Source organism: Scyliorhinus torazame, chromosome 5 (genome assembly GCF_047496885.1).
Source record: "Scyliorhinus torazame isolate Kashiwa2021f chromosome 5, sScyTor2.1, whole genome shotgun sequence".
Taxonomy (NCBI): domain Eukaryota; kingdom Metazoa; phylum Chordata; class Chondrichthyes; order Carcharhiniformes; family Scyliorhinidae; genus Scyliorhinus; species Scyliorhinus torazame.
The window spans coordinates 86,575,044-86,591,861 of record NC_092711.1 but is presented as its reverse complement, the minus strand read 5'-3'; the positions used below and the strand labels follow the sequence as shown (position 1 = coordinate 86,591,861).

Below are 16,818 nucleotides of genomic sequence, written 5' to 3'. Positions count from 1 at the left end.
GCTATCCATTTTGGGAGGAATAACAGCAGAATGGATTATTATTTAAATGATAAGATGTTAAAACATGCTGCTGTGCAGAGGGACCTGGGTGTGCTGGTGCACGAGTCGCAAAAGGTTGGTGTGCAGGTGCAACAGGTGATTAAGAAGGCTAATCGAGTTTTGTCTTTCGTTGCTAGAGGGATTGAGTTCAAGACTAGGGAGGTTATGCTGCAATTGTATAGGGTGTTGGTGAGGCCAGATCTGGAGTATTGTGTTCAGTTTTGGTCTCCTTACCTGAGAAAGGACATATTGGCACTGGAGGGAGTGCAGAGGAGATTCACTAGGTTGATCCCAGAATTGAGGGGATTAGATTATGACGAGAGGTTGAGTAGACTGGGATTGTACTCATTGGAGTTTAGAAGGATGCGGGGGGATCTTATTGAAACATATAAAATTATGAAGGGAAAGGGTTTACTAGGCGGTGGCAACCGTTCGTCGAATATCTTGCGGAAAGATAGATAGGGGAGAACAAAGAAGGCAGCAGCAGCAGCCCAGGACTTGGGGTGTGGGGGGTGGGGGTGGGGGGGGGGGTGGCCTGAGACAAGGCAGTTGCCAATTAGGGCTAGTTTTTATTTTTTGTTATTTAATATTTATTTATTTGTTGTTGTTTTCTTTTATTCTTGTTTAAATAAAAAAGGTCATTATTATCTGTATTGTTATAATGTTGTGTAAAGGATGCACAATGTACTGTGTTGGTTGACCAAAAATTTTCAATAAAATATTATTTAAAAAAAAAAATTATGAAGGGAATAGATAGGATAGATGCGGGCAGGTTGTTTCCACTTGTCGGGGAAAGCAGAACTAGGGGGCATAGCCTCAAAATAAGGGGAAGTAGATTTAGGACGGAGTGTAGGAGGAACTTCTTCACCCAAAGGGTTGTGAATCTCTGGAATTCCTTTCCCACTGAAGCAGTTGAGGCTCCTTCTTTAAACATTTTTATGAAAAAGATAGATGCCTTGCTAAAGAATAAAGGGATTCGGGGATATGGTGTACGGGCCCGAGAGTGGAGCTGAGTCCACAAAGATCAACCATGATCTCATTAAATGGTAGAGCAGGCTCGAGGGGCCAGATGGCCTACTCCTGTTCCTAGTTCTTATGTTCTTGTAATACGGATCAAGGCTAGCAGCGCGGGTTTAATTCCCGTACCGGCCTCCCTGAACAGGCACCGGAATGTGGTGACTAGGGGCTTTTCACAGTAACTTCATTGAAGCCTACATGTATAAGCAATTATTATTATTACATTTCCAGCATTCACCATTGTTCTTCCCGACTCTGAACACAGTTGTAAAGGAGACTTCTGTTCCGTGTCTAGGGGTTCTGAGATGTGGAAGAGAGTGGCTGGAACATATTTCTTACACACCTCAAGGTTAACCCACACGGAGACTTTGCTGACAGTGAAGAGAGATGAGAAAGACCAAAGTGCCATTTATCCCTCTCAGTGTGACCCTGAAGGACTGTGTCCAGGCTGAAGTGCTGTTCCTGCCGTGTGATCCTCCCCCAGATTGTCCTTTCTGAGCTCAAGACAGGTGATGTTCAACACTCAGATGGGAAAGACAAAAATCTGCACAATGTTTCAAACAAAGCAGATTTATTTCACATTTATTCAGAATAATAAACCTCATCAGTAGATTAAGGCAGTCAGAGTGAACATTATTCAGTCCTGGACATGATTAACAGCATCAATCAGGGTATAATCTAAACCTTGTAGTCGCTTGTGAACTCGCTGGTGTGTTAGCAGGTGGGATGAGTGAGTAAACCTCTTTCCTCAGACATTACAGTTGAATGGCTGCTCCCAGTGTGAACTCGATGATGTTCCAGAAGGTAAGATGAGAAAATTCCTTCCCACATATGGAGCAAGTGAACGGCCTCTCGCCACTGTGAACTCTCTGGTGTGTCAGCAGGTTGGATGACTGGCTGAATCCCTTCCCACACACAGAGCAGGTGAATGGCCTCTCCCCAGTGTGAACTCGCTGGTGATTAAATAGGTTGGATGAACGAGTGAATCCCTTCCCACATACTGAGCAAGTGAATGGCCTCTTCTCACTGTGAACCTGCTGATGTGTCAGAACGTGTGAATCCCTTCCCACATTCAGAGCAGGTGAATGGCCTCTCCCCAGTGTGAATTCTCTGGTGGTTCAGTAGGGCAGATGGACGGCTGAATCCTTTCCCACACACAGAGCAGGTGAATGGTCTCTCCCCAGTGTGAGCATATTGGTGTGTTAGTAAATCCTTTTTGTTTTTAAAGCTCTTCTCATAGTCAGGACAGTTAAAAGAGTTGTTAGCAGAGTGAACAAGTTGATGTGTCTGCAGGTGGGATGACTGAATGAATCCTTTCCCACACAGGGAGCAGGAGAATGGTCTCTCCCCAGTGTGAATACGTTGATGGGCCAACAGATCCTTTGTACATTTAAAACTCTTCTCACAGTCAGGACATGTAAATGGTCTCTTATCATTGTGAACAAGTTGATGAGTCATAATGTGGGATGACCGAGTGAATCCCTTCCCACAAACAGGGCAGGTGAATGGCCTCTCCTCAGTGTGAACTCGCTGGTGTGTCAGAAGGTTGAATGAATGGGTGAATTCCTTCCCACAAATGGAGCAGACAAACGGTTTCATCCCAGTGTGACTGCGACGATGAACTTCCAGTTGTGATGGGTACATAAGAACATAAGAACTAGGAGCAGGAGTAGGCCATCTGGCCCCTCGAGCCTGCTCCACCATTCAATGAGATCATGGCAGATCTTTAGTGGACTCAGCTCCACATTCTGGCCCGAACACCATAACCCTTAATCCCTTTATTCTTCAAAAAACTATCTATCTTTATCTTAAAAACATTTACTGAAGGAGCCTCTACTGCTTCACTGGGAAAGGAATTCCATAGATTCACAACCCTTTGGGTGAAGAAGTTCCTCCTAAACTCAGTCCTAAATCTACTTCCCTTTATTTTGAGGCTATGCACCCTAGTTCTGCTTTCACCCGCCAGTGGAAACAACCTGCCCGCATCTATCCTATCTATTCCCTTCATAATTTTATATGTTTCTATAAGATCCCCCCTCATCCTTCTAAATTCCAATGAGTACAGTCCCAGTCTACTCAAACTCTCCTCGTAAACCAACCCCTTCAGCTCTGGGATTAACCTAGTGAATCTCCTCTGCACACCCTCCAGTGCCAGTACATCCTTTCTCAAGTAAGGAGACCAAAACTGAACACAATACTCCAGGTGTGGCCTCACTAACACCTTATACAATTGCAGCATAACCTCCCTAGTCTTAAACTCCATCCCTCTAGCAATGAAGGACAAAATTCCATTTGCCTTCTTAATCACCTGTTGCACTTGTAAACCAACCTTTTGCGACTCATGCACTAGCACACCCAGGTCTCTGCACAGCAGCATGTTTTAATATTTTATCATTTAAATAATAATCCCTTTTGCTGTTATTCCTACCAAAATGGATAACCTCACATTTGTCAACATCGTATTCCATCTGCCAGACCCTATCCCATTCACTTAGCCTATCCAAATCCCTCTGCAGACTTCCCAGTATCCTCTGCACTTTTTGCTTTACCACTCATCTTCGTGTCGTCTGCAAACTTGGACACATTGCCCTTGGTCCCCAACTCCAAATCATCTATGTAAATTGTGAACAATTGTGGGCCCAACACTGATCCCTGAGCGGCACCACTCGCTACTGATTGCCAACCAGAGAAACACCCATTAATCCCCACTCTTTGCTTTCTATTAATTAACCAATCCTCTATCCATGCTACTACTTTTCCCTGAATGCCATGCATCTTTATCTTATGCAGCAACCTTTTGTGTGGCACCTTGTCAAAGACTTTCTGGAAATCCAGATATACCACATCCATTGGCTCCCCGTTATCTACCGCACTGCTAATGTCCTCAAAAAATTCCACTAAATTAGTTAGGCACGACCTGCCCTTTATGAACCCATGCTGCATCTGTCCAATGGGACAATTTCCATCCAGATGCCTCGCTATTTCTTCCTTGATGATAGATTCCAGCATCTTCCCTACTACCGAAGTTAAGTTCACTAGCCTATAATTACACGCTTTCTGCCTACCTCCTTTTTTAAACAGTGGTGTCACGTTTGCTAATTTCCAATCCGCCGGGACCACCCCAGAGTCTAGTGAATTTTGGTAAATTATCACTAGTGCATTTGGAATTTCCCTAGCCATCTCTTTTAGCACTCTGGGATGCATTCCATCAGGGCCAGGAGACTTGTCTACCTTTAGTCCCATTAGCTTGCCCATCTCTACCTCTGTGAAGACCGCCCAAAAAACCTGTTCAGTTATTCAGCCATTTCCTCATCCCCCATTATTAAATCTCCCTTCTCATCCTCTGAAGGACCAATATTTACCTTAGCCACTCTTTTTTGTTTTATATATTTGTAGAAACTTTTACTATCTGTTTTTATATTCTGAGCAAGTTTACTCTCATAATCTATCTTACTCTTCTTTATAGCTTTTTTAGTAGCTTTCTGTTGCCCCCTAAAGATTTCCGAGACCTCTAGTCTCCCACTAATCGTTGCTACTTTGTATGCTTTTTCCTTCAATTTGATACTCTCCCTTATTTCCTTAGATATCCACGGTCAATTTTCCCTCCTTCTACCGTCCTTCCTATTTGTTGGTATAAACCTTTGCTGAGCACTGTGAAAAATCGTAACTGAATCCCTTCCCACAGTCTGCACATTTCCACAATTTTTCCATGGTGAGGGGTCTTTATGTCTCTCCCGGTTGAAGCTTTGTCCACACACAAACAAGCGTTTAATTTCTCCCTGCAGTGAATGATATGATACTTTTTTTGAGGCGGTGTGACTGGTTAACACTCTCTCCACAGTCAGTGGACTGGAAAACTCTCATTGGGGGTGGGTCTCGGTGTTTTGCAGTCACACTGCTGAAACAGAACAAACACTTCTCCTTCCAAATTCAAAGAATGAAGATATTGAGCTCTTAATCAATTGAGTGACTGTCAGATTTCGATGTGATATTTGGTTTGAGTTTTCTGTCGGCCAATCCTCCACTTCCAATATCCTGTAAAAGGAGTTTACAAAAGCCATCGCTGTCAATCCAGGGTAGAAATTCTGAACTGACAATTCTAGTTTCTCTCTTTTGGTCCCCTAAAGCTGTAAATCCCCGTCCAACACACTCTCCCTGGGCTGAAATCCAAACCCATCTCACCATCTCTTTGCTTTTCTCCCTCCCTCTCCTCTGCCTGGGTTCAGTTCTCCAGCTCCTGTCTGCAGACTGACAATCAAACCAATGGGTCTTATTGGGGGGTTTGGGTTCTCCCCATTGTCCCCGCTCGCTGCGGATCTCATTCAGCCTGTGGGAGCCGCACTCACTCTCACTGCGGCTGCGCTCAGCCCGGAGCAGCACCGCGCATGCTCCACAGAGAGGCGACTTCCGGGGGCGGGACATTCGGACGCCTGCGCGTTGTGGCTCCTGTGATGGAGATAGGGCGTATTCATCCGCGCCCGGCATTCCTGGTAGGCTTATCCGCCATTATTCCGTTACGTTCCTAGGGGTGATAAATTGGTTCAGGCACGTTTGATACAGTTCGGTGTTTGTACCGAATGGGGCGGCCGCATCGGTGTTTTTCTCTCTGAACGGTCCCTGTTGACGACTGTCATCTGTTTCGGGGTCGATATGCCGCAGGGCGCCTGCGCGGCCGCCACCTGTCTCAGGTGCAGCAGGGCGCCTGCGCGGCCGCCTCTTTCTCAGGTACTGCAGGGCGCATGTGCGGCCGTCCTGGACCCGGAAGCCGGAAGAGAGAATCTTGTGAATTTCTCTCCTGGACTGAGAGTGAAAGTCCTTTGGAAACTCCTTCAGGAAGTGGAGGATTTGCCAACGGGAACTTCAAACCAAACATCACATCATCATCTGACAGACTTACTCGATTCATTACGACCTGAATATCATTGGGAGGTAAAATGGTTTGTCTGTTCTGTCCGTGGATAAAGATTTCAGATATCAGAGTGACTGGGAAACTTATAATGACCATTGCAGGTTAAATTTGAGACTAATTACACCGATCACATTGGAGAAGTTAAATAATTTGCTGTTGTACTCTTATGTATGCAGGTAAATTTTAAAATTACCGCATTAGCATACTTGGCAGCTAAACTGGGCAAATGCTGACCTTGTTAGTAGTGAGTTACTATCCCGGATTTTATTAAAGTTTGTTGTTCCTATTGCATTTCATTCAGCTCATCGTGGCTACAAAATAGGTAGTCAGCCTAATCTCAATTTCCAGATTGTGGTATGTAGCTTTTTAAATTACATCAATTCAAATGTCTATCTGAATACTTTATAAATGTTATGAGGGGTTCTGCCATCATTTCCGGCAGCATGTCACAGATCCTCACCACCCTCTAACCCTCCTAGTCCTTCCCTAAATCTCGGCCCCCTTTTATATGTATCCCTCAACCAAAGGGAATTGGACCTTCCTATCCAATCTATTTAGATCCCTCAGAAATTAAAAAATTTATAAATTTATATATTTTTCCAATTAAGGGGCAATTTAATTTGGCCAAGCCACCTACCCTGTACATAGTCATAGAATTTACAGTGCAGAAGGAGGCCATTCGGCCCATCGAGTCTGCACCGGCTCTTGGAAAGAGCACCCTACCCAAGGTCAACACCTCCACCCTATCCCCATAACCCAGTAACCCCACCCAACACTAAGGGCAATTTGACATGGCCAATCCACCTAACCTGCACATCTTTGGACTGTGGGAGGAAACCGGAGCACCCGGAGGAAACCCACGCACACACCGGGAGGATGTGCAGACTCCGCACAGACAGTGACCCAAGCCGGAATCGAACCTGGGACCCTGGAGCTGTGAAGCAATTGTGCTATCCACAATGCTACCGTGCTGCCCCAAATTTGGGTTGTGGGGGTGAAACCCACACAGACAATAGGAGAATGTGCAAACACCTTACAGACTGTGACCCGGGGCCAGGATCAAACCCGGGTCCCCAGCACACAGGCACAGAGTCACTGTGCCACCATGATCCCCCAGAATTTTATACATTTAGAATAATCTTTATTATTGTCACAAGTAGGCTTACATTATCACGGCAATTAAGTTACTGTGAAAATCCCCTAGTAGTAACACTCTGGCACCTATTCGGGTACGCAGAGGGAGAATTCAGAATGTCCAATTCACCTAACAAGCACGTCTTTTGGGACTTGTGGCAGGAAACCCATACAGACACTGGTGAACGTGCAGGCTCCGCACATAGTGTCCCAAGTGGGAATTGAATCCCGGGATCCTGGTGCTGTGAAGCATCAGTGCTAACCACTGTGCTACTGTGCCGCCCATAAAACAGTTCCGCTCCATGTTCTCCGATTAAAGAAGCTGAAGCGCGCAGAGTGGGTCTTGAACCCACGGCCCTGGGATTAAGACTCCCATGCTCTGCCGACTGAGCTAGCCAGGCTGCTTTTCATAATTTCATTGTGGTCTCTCTTCAGTCTTTTCTGTTCCAAAGAAAACAGCCCCAGTTTATCCAAACTTTCCTCAGAGCAAACATTGTCAATTTCTGGCTGATGTTCGTAAATCCCCTCTGTACTGCCTTCATTGGCCGGGGCATTGAGTATAGGAATTGGCAAATCATGTTGCAGCTGTATAGAACCTTATTTAGGCTACACTTGGAGTATAGTGTTCAATTCTGGTCGCCACACTACCAGAAGGAAGTGGAAGCTTTAGAGAGGGTGCAGAAGAGATTTACCAGGATGTTGCCTGGTGTGGAGAACATTAGCTATGAGGAGCGGTTGAATAAACTCGGTTTGTTCTCACTGGAATGATGGAGGTTGAGGGGAGACCTGATAGAGGTCTACAAAATTATGAGGGGCATAGACAGAGTGGATAGTCAGAGGCTTTTTCCCAGGGTAGAGGAGTCAATTACTAGGGGGCACAGGTTTAAGGTGCGAGGGGCAAGGTTTAGAGGAGATGTACGAGGCAAGTTTTTTATACACAGAGGGTATTGGGTGCCTGGAACTCGCTGCCGGAGGAGGTGGTGGAAGCAGGGATATTTAAGGGGCATCTTGACAAATACATGAATAGGATGGGAAGAGAGGGATACGGATCCAGGAAGTGTAGAAGATTTTAGTTTAGACGGACAGGCACAGGCTTGGCGGGCCGAAGGGCCTGTTCCTGTTCTGTACTTTTCTTTGTTCTACTCTCTCGAGTGCAATCTTCCTGTGTACAGGAATCTAGCTCTGGCCTAACTAGTCCTGTCCTGCCATTTATCATGTAATCCTTTGCCTTGTTTTCCCTCCAGCTTTCTTCCTCACTATCAAGTGTTTAACCATTTTTGTGTCACAGGTAAACATCTTATTCATGTTCCCACATTTACTCTCAAATCAATGATGTAAACCAGGAGTGAAGGGCCAGTACTGATTCCTTTGAAACCGGCACTGGAAACAGTCCTTTGATTTTCTCTATTCTTTATGGGATGTGAGTGTCACGGGCAAACCAGCTGGGTTGCCCATTCCTAATTGCCCTTAAACTGAGTGGCTTGCTAGGCAATTCAGAATTAACCACATTTCAGTGAGTTGGCCAGATCAGGTAATGCCAGTGCAGATTCGATGGGCCGAATGGTCTCCTTCTGCACTGTAGATTCTATGATTCATTCTGATCTTGGGTCACTCTCTATGTGGAGTTTGTACATTCTTTGTGTCTGCATAGATTTCCTCCGGATGCTCTGGTTTTCTCCCACAGTCCACAGATGTGCAGGTTACATGGATTGGCTGTGTTAAATTGTCACTGGGAGGAGTTGTGGGGATAGGGTGGGGAATTCGCTAAGGTTAGTTGCGCTTTCAGGGGGTTGCTACAGACTCACTGGGCCGAATGGCCTCCTTCTGCACTGAGGGGATTCCATGATTCTACATTGGATCCAATGATATGTTCACTCACACACTGCAGCCTGACTCTTATTATGGGAACAGACACTGTGTTTGTTACTCTCAAAGTGAGTGAATCCTTTGCTGTTTCTCCTCTGGGCCCCATCTCCACTATTATTGTCTGATTGTCCCACTGAGACTCTCACTGTTATTATTGGACAATCAGCGAATCAGCCTGAGCCTGTGGCCGCTCTCACGATCTGTAACCATCACAATGTCCGGGTGATTGACGGCAGCTCCCGACCAATAGGAAGAGGGGGGCGGGTCTGGAGGACCGACCGGGAGCGGCTGGTCCTCCAAACAATCGGAAAGATTGAGGGGCGGGGTCCGCTGTGATTGAAGCATGCGCAGTGTGGGTAATGACAAAGCAGAAGGGCGTCTTCTTGAGATCCGAAATTGGTAAGTGGCGTTTAACAACATGTAGGGAGCGAGAGATCGCGGCGGTGGGCGAAAACGTTGTATAAAGCTGTTGTAAGCCGCAAACCGCGGAAATATTGACGGGACCCAGTTTGTACCGAGCGGGGCTGCAGCTCCTCAAATTCGGCTCGGGGTAACGACCGCCATCTTTATTGGATGTGCATCAGGGCGCATGCGCGATTGTCATCTTTGTCGGGGCGATGTTTCAATGAGTGGGAGGAGCTTGTTCCCCATTGTTCAGAATGGAGACAACTTGTCCATCAAACTGGATTAGTCTTTGAGTCCCAATGTCTTATTGATGATGCAAAGCGGTGGTAGAGGTGGAAAGAAAAGGAAGCCAATCCTGCTCTCTGGATTTCACTCTCATTTCACTGTCTCCGTGTGTTTCCTCCGGGTGCTCCGGTTTCCTCCCACAGTCCAAAGATGTGCAGGTTAGGTGGAGTGGCCATGCTAAATTGCCCTTAATGTCAAAATGGTTTGGGTGGGGTTACTGGGTTGAGGGGATAGGTTGGGAAGTGTGTATTTAAATGGAGTGCTCTTTCCAAGGGCCGGTGCAGACTCGATGGGCCGAATGGCCTCCTTCTGCACTGTAAATTCTAAGATTCATTGGACCTTCTGTCCCATGTGTCCAAAGCTCTGCAGCTCTGTTCAGTCACATGAAGACCCAAGGCAGAAACTCCCAACCCTGAGTAGACAACACCCTCAAATCAAGGGACTGCTGAGGACAAGAGGGACAGTGTGCAGCGGGGGCGGGGGGGGGGGGGGGGGGGGGGTGAGCGGTCATCCTGGACCAGGAAGCAGGAGGGGAGAATGTTGTGAATTTCTATCCTGGTCTGACTGTGATTAATGTTGGAAACTCCTTTTACAGGGGATTAGTAGGGGAGGATTTACACACCGCAAACTCAAACCAGGAGAAATATTTATCTTTCCTGAATTTCATTTCTGGACTGACAGTGATGCCTTTGTAAACTTCTTTCAGAGGGGCTTAGAAAGGGGTTTGCAGACAGGAAACTCACAACCAATCCTTACATCAAATTCTGACAGCACCATTCGGACCTGGAGATTATCGACCTTTGTGTGTAAACATTGAGTTCAGATCATTACCACTCACTGTGTAAAACCTCCCCTGTAGATCTTGCTCCCAATCATAAATCTGTGTCCCATAATCCTTTTATAATCTGCTATTGAACAGCTTTTCTTTATCTTTTGTACAGGCCAAGAGTCCACCCAAGATGGCTGCCACACACGTACCCATACACTCAGAGTAAAACAAAAACAGTTCTTTAGTCATCAGGTAGCTAACCCGTCTCCCTCCCACCCCCTATATGTCTACATTGTGCTTCATAAAGAAAATCTCCCTTCACCCCAAACAGAAAAACAGATTTTATCAGAAAATATCAAAACTATATAGAGGAAATCACAACACCCATCCCATCGCATAGGAAACGTAGATCTTGTCCAATACAGATAACTGGACTCCAGTCCATGTTTTACGATGTTCTCCTCCTCCAGTGTCTCAAAATGGAAGTCCTATGCGAGCTGCAGCTTTGCGGGTATACCATCCCGAATCAAACTCCTATCTTACACAGAGCAGCCTGAAGCTTCCTCACCAGCCGGCTCCCACATCTTAGTGAATCCTCACTCGGATAACTGAGTGAATCCCTTCCCACACTTAGAACAGGTGAATGGTCTGTCGCCGGTGTGACTACGGTGATGAGTCCCCAGCTCACATGGGGATCTGAATCCCTTCCTACAGTCCCCACATTTCCATGGTTTCAGCAAGCTGCTGGTGTCCTTGTCCCTCTCCACGTTGACGATCAGTTTATGTCTTGTCCCCACAGAGAGCATGTGTACGGTCTCTCCCCGCTGTGAATGGTGTAATGTTTTTTCAGACTGTGTGACTGGTTAAAGCTCTTTCCACAGTCAGTTCACTGGAACACTCACTCGAGTCGTGTGTGTATCGGGTATTTTTGAGTCACACTGATCTTGAAAACCTTTTCCTACAGACAGAACAGACAAACATTTCTTCTTCCACATTCACAGGCCAATGATATTCAGGTCCTGATGAATGGAGTGACTCTGTTAAATCTTGATGTGAAGTTTGATTTGAGTTTCCATCTGTAAATCCTCCCCTTGTAATATCCTGTAAAAGGAGTTTACAAAAGTCATCACTAGGGGCAGTGGTTAACCGAGGACCCGGGTGTGATCCCGGCCCTGGCTCACTGTCCGTATGGAGTTTGCACATTCTCCCCATGTCTGCGCGGGTCTCACCCCCACAATCCAAAAAGATGTGCAAGGTAGGTGAATTGGCCATGCTAAAATTACTCTTTAATTGGGGTAATAAGAATTTTGTAATAATTTAAAATAAAAAATTACAGCCATCACTGTCAGTCCAGGATAGAAATTCTGAACAGACAATTCTAGTTTCTCTGGAACATTTTGCCACGTCCCACACACTCTCCCTCCTCCCTGGGCTGAAATCCAAACCCATCTCCCCATCTCTTTCCTCACTCGCAGTTTTCTCCCTCCCTCTCCTCTGCCTGGGTTCAGTTCTCCTGTCTGCAGACTGACAATAAAATCAATGGGTCTTATTGAGGATTTGGGGCCTCCAGCGGGTGTTAGTGAATCTTCCCCGCCCACCTGCCAGGGTTTCCTTCCTTGCCAGAGATCAGAGTCCTCATTGATGATTTGAGCCCAACCTGGAACCACGGTAAATCGCCCCTTAATTGGGAGAAAAAAAATTATGTGAAGGTTCACGGTTCCACAAAGTGTTTCCAACTCCCCACCCGTCTCCTTAACACAGGCATTGTCAAAGTCGGGGGCGCGACCCGCGGGTGGGTTGTGGGCAGGTGTCGTGAGGGCCGCGGAGCCATCCGTCACGGCGCTCCCAAACACGCAAATCCGTGTGCAACAGCCGCAGCAGCCAACTTTTAATAATTTATTTACACGCACAGTAAGATCTACTCACGCACAACAGTACTACCAACTAAACTATCTCTAATGCTAACGCCTATACTTAACTTCGGGTGCCCACTTAGTCAGAGGAACAATGGCTGTTGTTCGGATCTGAGGCTGTTGGGTTCGAAGGTATACAGGAGAACAGCTAAGGTCGTCCGTCTGATAGCGAGCGTTGACCTTGAACTGAGTTGCTTCTGGTGATGCTGGTGGAAGGGTCTCTCCGCTTCGAGAGCCAATTCAAAGAGAGCGATTCTCTCGTGGGGGTTCGGCGGGAGCGGTGCGCAAGTGATTTATGGGAGGTAAGTTTTTCCTTTAAAACACTTACCCTCACAGGAGCAGGCCTTTGGATTTCGGCGGGAGCGATGTGCAAGTGATTTCTGGGAGGTAAGTTTTTCCTTTAAAAACACTTACCTTCACAGGAGCAGGCCTTGGGATTTCGGCGGGAGCGGTGCGCAAGTGATTTCTGGGAGGTAAGTTTTCCTTTAAAAACACTTGCCTTCACAGGAGCAGGCCTTGGGACTTCGGCGGGAGCGGTGCGCAAGTGATTTCTGGGAGGTAAGTTTTTCCTTTAAAAACACTTACCTATGTTATCTATCTTGACTTCCAAAAGGCCTTTGATAAGGTGCCTCACGGGAGACTGCTGAGTAAAATAAGGGCCCTTGGTATTCGAGGCAAGGTACTAACATGGATTGACGATTGGCTGTCAGGCAGAAGGCAGAGAGTTGGGATAAAAGATTCTTTTTCGGAATGGCAACTGGTGACGAGTGGTGTCCCGCAGGGTTCAGTGTTGGGGCCACAGCTGTTCTCTTTATATATTAACGATCTAGATGACGGGACTGGGGGCATTCTGGCTAAGTTTGCCGATGATACAAAGATAGGTGGAGGGGCAGGTAGTATGGAGGAGGTGGGGAGGCTGCAGAAAGATTTAGACAGTTTAGGAGAGTGGGCTACATCCTAGAGTTCTAAAGCAGATAGCTGAAGAAATAGTGGAGGCGTTAGTTATGATCTTTCAAAAGTCACTGGAGTCAGGGAAAGTCTCAGAGGATTGGAAAATCGCTGTTGTAACCCCCCTATTCAAGAAGGGAACAAGGAAAAAGATGGAAAATGATAGGCCAATTAGCCTAACCTCGGTTGTTGGCAAGATTCTAGAATCCATTGTTAAGGATGAGATTTCTAAATTCTTGGAAGTGCAGGGTCAGATTAGGACAAGTCAGCATGGATTTAGTAAGGGGAGGTCGTGCCTGACAAACCTGTTCGAGTTCTTTGAAGAGATAACAAATAGGTTAGACCAAGGAGAGCCAATGGATGTTATCTATCTTGACTTCCAAAAGGTCTTTGATAAGGTGCCTCACGGGAGACTGCTGAGTAAAATAAGGGCCCTTGGTATTCGAGGCAAGGTACTAACATGGATTGACGATTGGCTGTCAGGCAGAAGGCAGAGAGTTGGGATAAAAGATTCTTTTTCGGAATGGCAACCGGTGACGAGTGGTGTCCCGCAGGGTTCAGTGTTGGGGCCACAGCTGTTCTCTTTATCTATTAACGATCTAGGTGACGGGACTGGGGGCATTCTGGCTACGTTTGCCGATGATACAACGATAGGTGGAGGGGCAGGTAGTATGGAGGAGGTGGGGAGGCTGCAGAAAGATTTAGACAGTTTAGGAGAGTGGTCCAAGAAATGGCTGATGAAATTCAACGTGGGCAAGTGCGAGGTCTTGCACTTTGGAAAAAAGAATAGAGTCATGGGCTATTTTCTAAAAGGTGACAAAATTCATAATGCTGAAGTACAAAGGGATTTGGGAGTCCTGGTCCAGGATTCTCTAAAGGTAAACTTGCAGGTTGAGACTGTAATTAAGAGAGCAAATGCAATGTTGTCTTTCATCTCAAGAGGCTTGGAATACAAAAGCAGGGATGTACTTCTGAAGCTTTATAAAGCATTGGTTAGGCCCCATTTAGAATACTGTGAGCAATTTTGGGCCCCACACCTCAGGAAGGACATACTGGCACTGGAGCGGGTCCAGCGGAGATTCACACGGATGATCCCAGGAATGGTAGGCCTAACATACAATGAACGTCTGAGGATCCTGGGATTATATTAATTGGAGTTTAGGAGGTTGAGGGGAGATCTAATAGAAACTTACAAGATAATGAATGGCTTCGATAGGGTGGATGTAGGGAAGTTGTTTCCATTAGCAGGGGAGACTAGGACCCGGGGGCACAGCCTTAGAATAAAAGGGAGTCACTTTAGAACAGAGATGAGGAGAAATTTCTTCAGCCAGAGAGTGGTGGGTCTGTGGAATTCATTGCCTTAAACTTAGTCCCAATTAATTGCGCCGCTTATCGATCACTGTTATCGATCTTGACAAATGAATTGGTGGGTGCCCTGATGGCTGGGCGTGTCTTAGGTGGCTGTTGGCCTTGCTTTGTTTATGCTTTTTGGTTGGGGAACTGGCACCAGGATGTCTGTAATAGTATCGGTTACCTGAGTGTCATTCCTTTGTTTCCCGGAGATGGGCCAACAATATGCTAATCGACCCATAGTTTCAATCCCGTCTGGGAGCTGTTTCCCAAATATGCATTCAGGCTCTGTGTCTACTTGTTTTCTAGTATTGTCCACAGTTCCCTATGTTCTTTGCGAGTGTCCATTTTGTATTCTGGAAGTGGCTACATGATGAAGTGGAAGTCTCTTTCTCCAAGAATGGCGAATGATCCAACGATGGTTTCACCGCAGCTGTAACTTCAACCAAGAATGTCAGCGTTTTTAATCTTGATTTTAAACATTCCAAGTGCCTGCAGGTTGTATTTGGAAGCTTTATCAATTAATTGATTGATTTTTAAGTGTCTTTTATTTTTTAATATTTAATTGTAATGTTTGGGCGAAATGTGATAACTCCAATTTCTAGAGGATGAAAACATTTTCAGTTTCTGCATTTTTTTCCTGTGAAACCTTATCAAATAACCCCCCCCCCCCCCCGCCCCAAACTTGTAAAAAAAAAAAGCCGTCTGTTGCCAGCGAATTTGCGCAATCAAAGATGCAGAAGATTTTTTTTTTAAATTCTATGTATTCTTCATGTCTGAAGGGAGGCAGAGAGTAGGTCACACCCCCTGAACATTGACATCACGGGCTTGACGCGATTGCGATTCCTCCCTTTTGTCAGCTGCAAACAAGGTAAGGGAAAATGGTGGGTCGCGAAGGTCGGCCGGGTTGGGTCCCGAAGGTTGGCCGGTTGATTAAAAATGGGTACCCGGAAAAAAAGTTTGAAAAACACTGCCTGAACAGGTTGACGCATTTATTTGACAAAAAGCATGGTGAAGCACTGCTGCCTCACAGGGCCAAGGACCCGGGTTCGATCCCGGCCCTGGGTCACTGTCCATGTGGAGTTTGCACATTCTCCCTGTGTCTGCGTGGATCTCAGCTCCACAACCCAAAGATGTGCAGGGTAGGTGGATTGGCCATGCTAAATTGCACCTTAATTGCAAAAAAAAATAATTGGTTACTCTAAATTTATTTCAAAAAAGGATTGTCTCTTTCCTAATGTTGACAATTAAAGGGGTGGGTTCCCCAGGAGATGGCTGACATTTCAGGGCAATGAAATTAATAATGGACAGAGATATGTCTAGTTTTGTTGCATGGTCCAGATTAGATATGTTATTTACAGTTTGTAATAAAGTAAATTTATTATTTCTCATCTTGTAATAAAGGACTGTGACTAGGTTATAGATTTCCAGTCATCTCTTCCCTCAGAGGGTTGTTAGTCTTTGGATTTCTCTTCCACAGGGACCAGTTGTATCTGGGGGTCATTGAATATATTCAAGCACAAGGTTGACAGATATTTTATTGACAATGGAGTTAAGGGTAATGGGGATCAGGTAGGAAAATAGAGAGAATGCTGATATGAGGAGGGATTTATTCACTCGAGGATGTGGTGAAGCTTTGGAATTCTCGACTCCAGAGGAATGTGGAGCCTCAGTCATCAGGTATGTTCAAGGCAAATATTGATTGGTTTCTAGATATTGAAGATGTCGAGGGATATGGGGATTGTGTGGGGAAAATGGTGTTGCGATCGATCGGCCAAGGATCTCATTGAATGGTTGAGCAGACTCGGTGGGCTGAATGGCTACTCTTGCTCCTATTCTAATCTCTGTGTCCTGGTCAGGGAGCAGTGAGCTGAGCTTGGATCTGTCAATCCACATGAATCAGCACCTTCAGGAGAATTGGGAGGGTGAATATTAGATACAGCAGAGTGAGAATGGAGGGAGAGTGTGTGAGATGGAGATTTAGAGCTTTTTGAGAACAAGAGAGTAAATAATGTTCGATTGAAATAGAATTGTCTTCTGAATTTCTATCCTGTACTAACTGATGACTTCTGTAAATTGTATTTAAAGGATATTGGAAGTGGAGGAATTATAGACAGAAATCTCAAACATCACGTCTCGATGTGACAAACTCACTCGATTCCTTCTGATCTGAATATCATCGG

The 16,818-nt window shown here is 45.8% G+C and overlaps 1 protein-coding gene across 1 annotated transcript in view; it reads left to right on the top strand.

Moving 5' to 3' along the window:
* The window catches only part of LOC140421356 (uncharacterized), a 54,798-nt gene that overhangs the window by 35,066 nt on the left and 2,914 nt on the right, over positions 1-16,818 (top strand). The gene's annotated exons all lie outside the window — the stretch shown is intronic.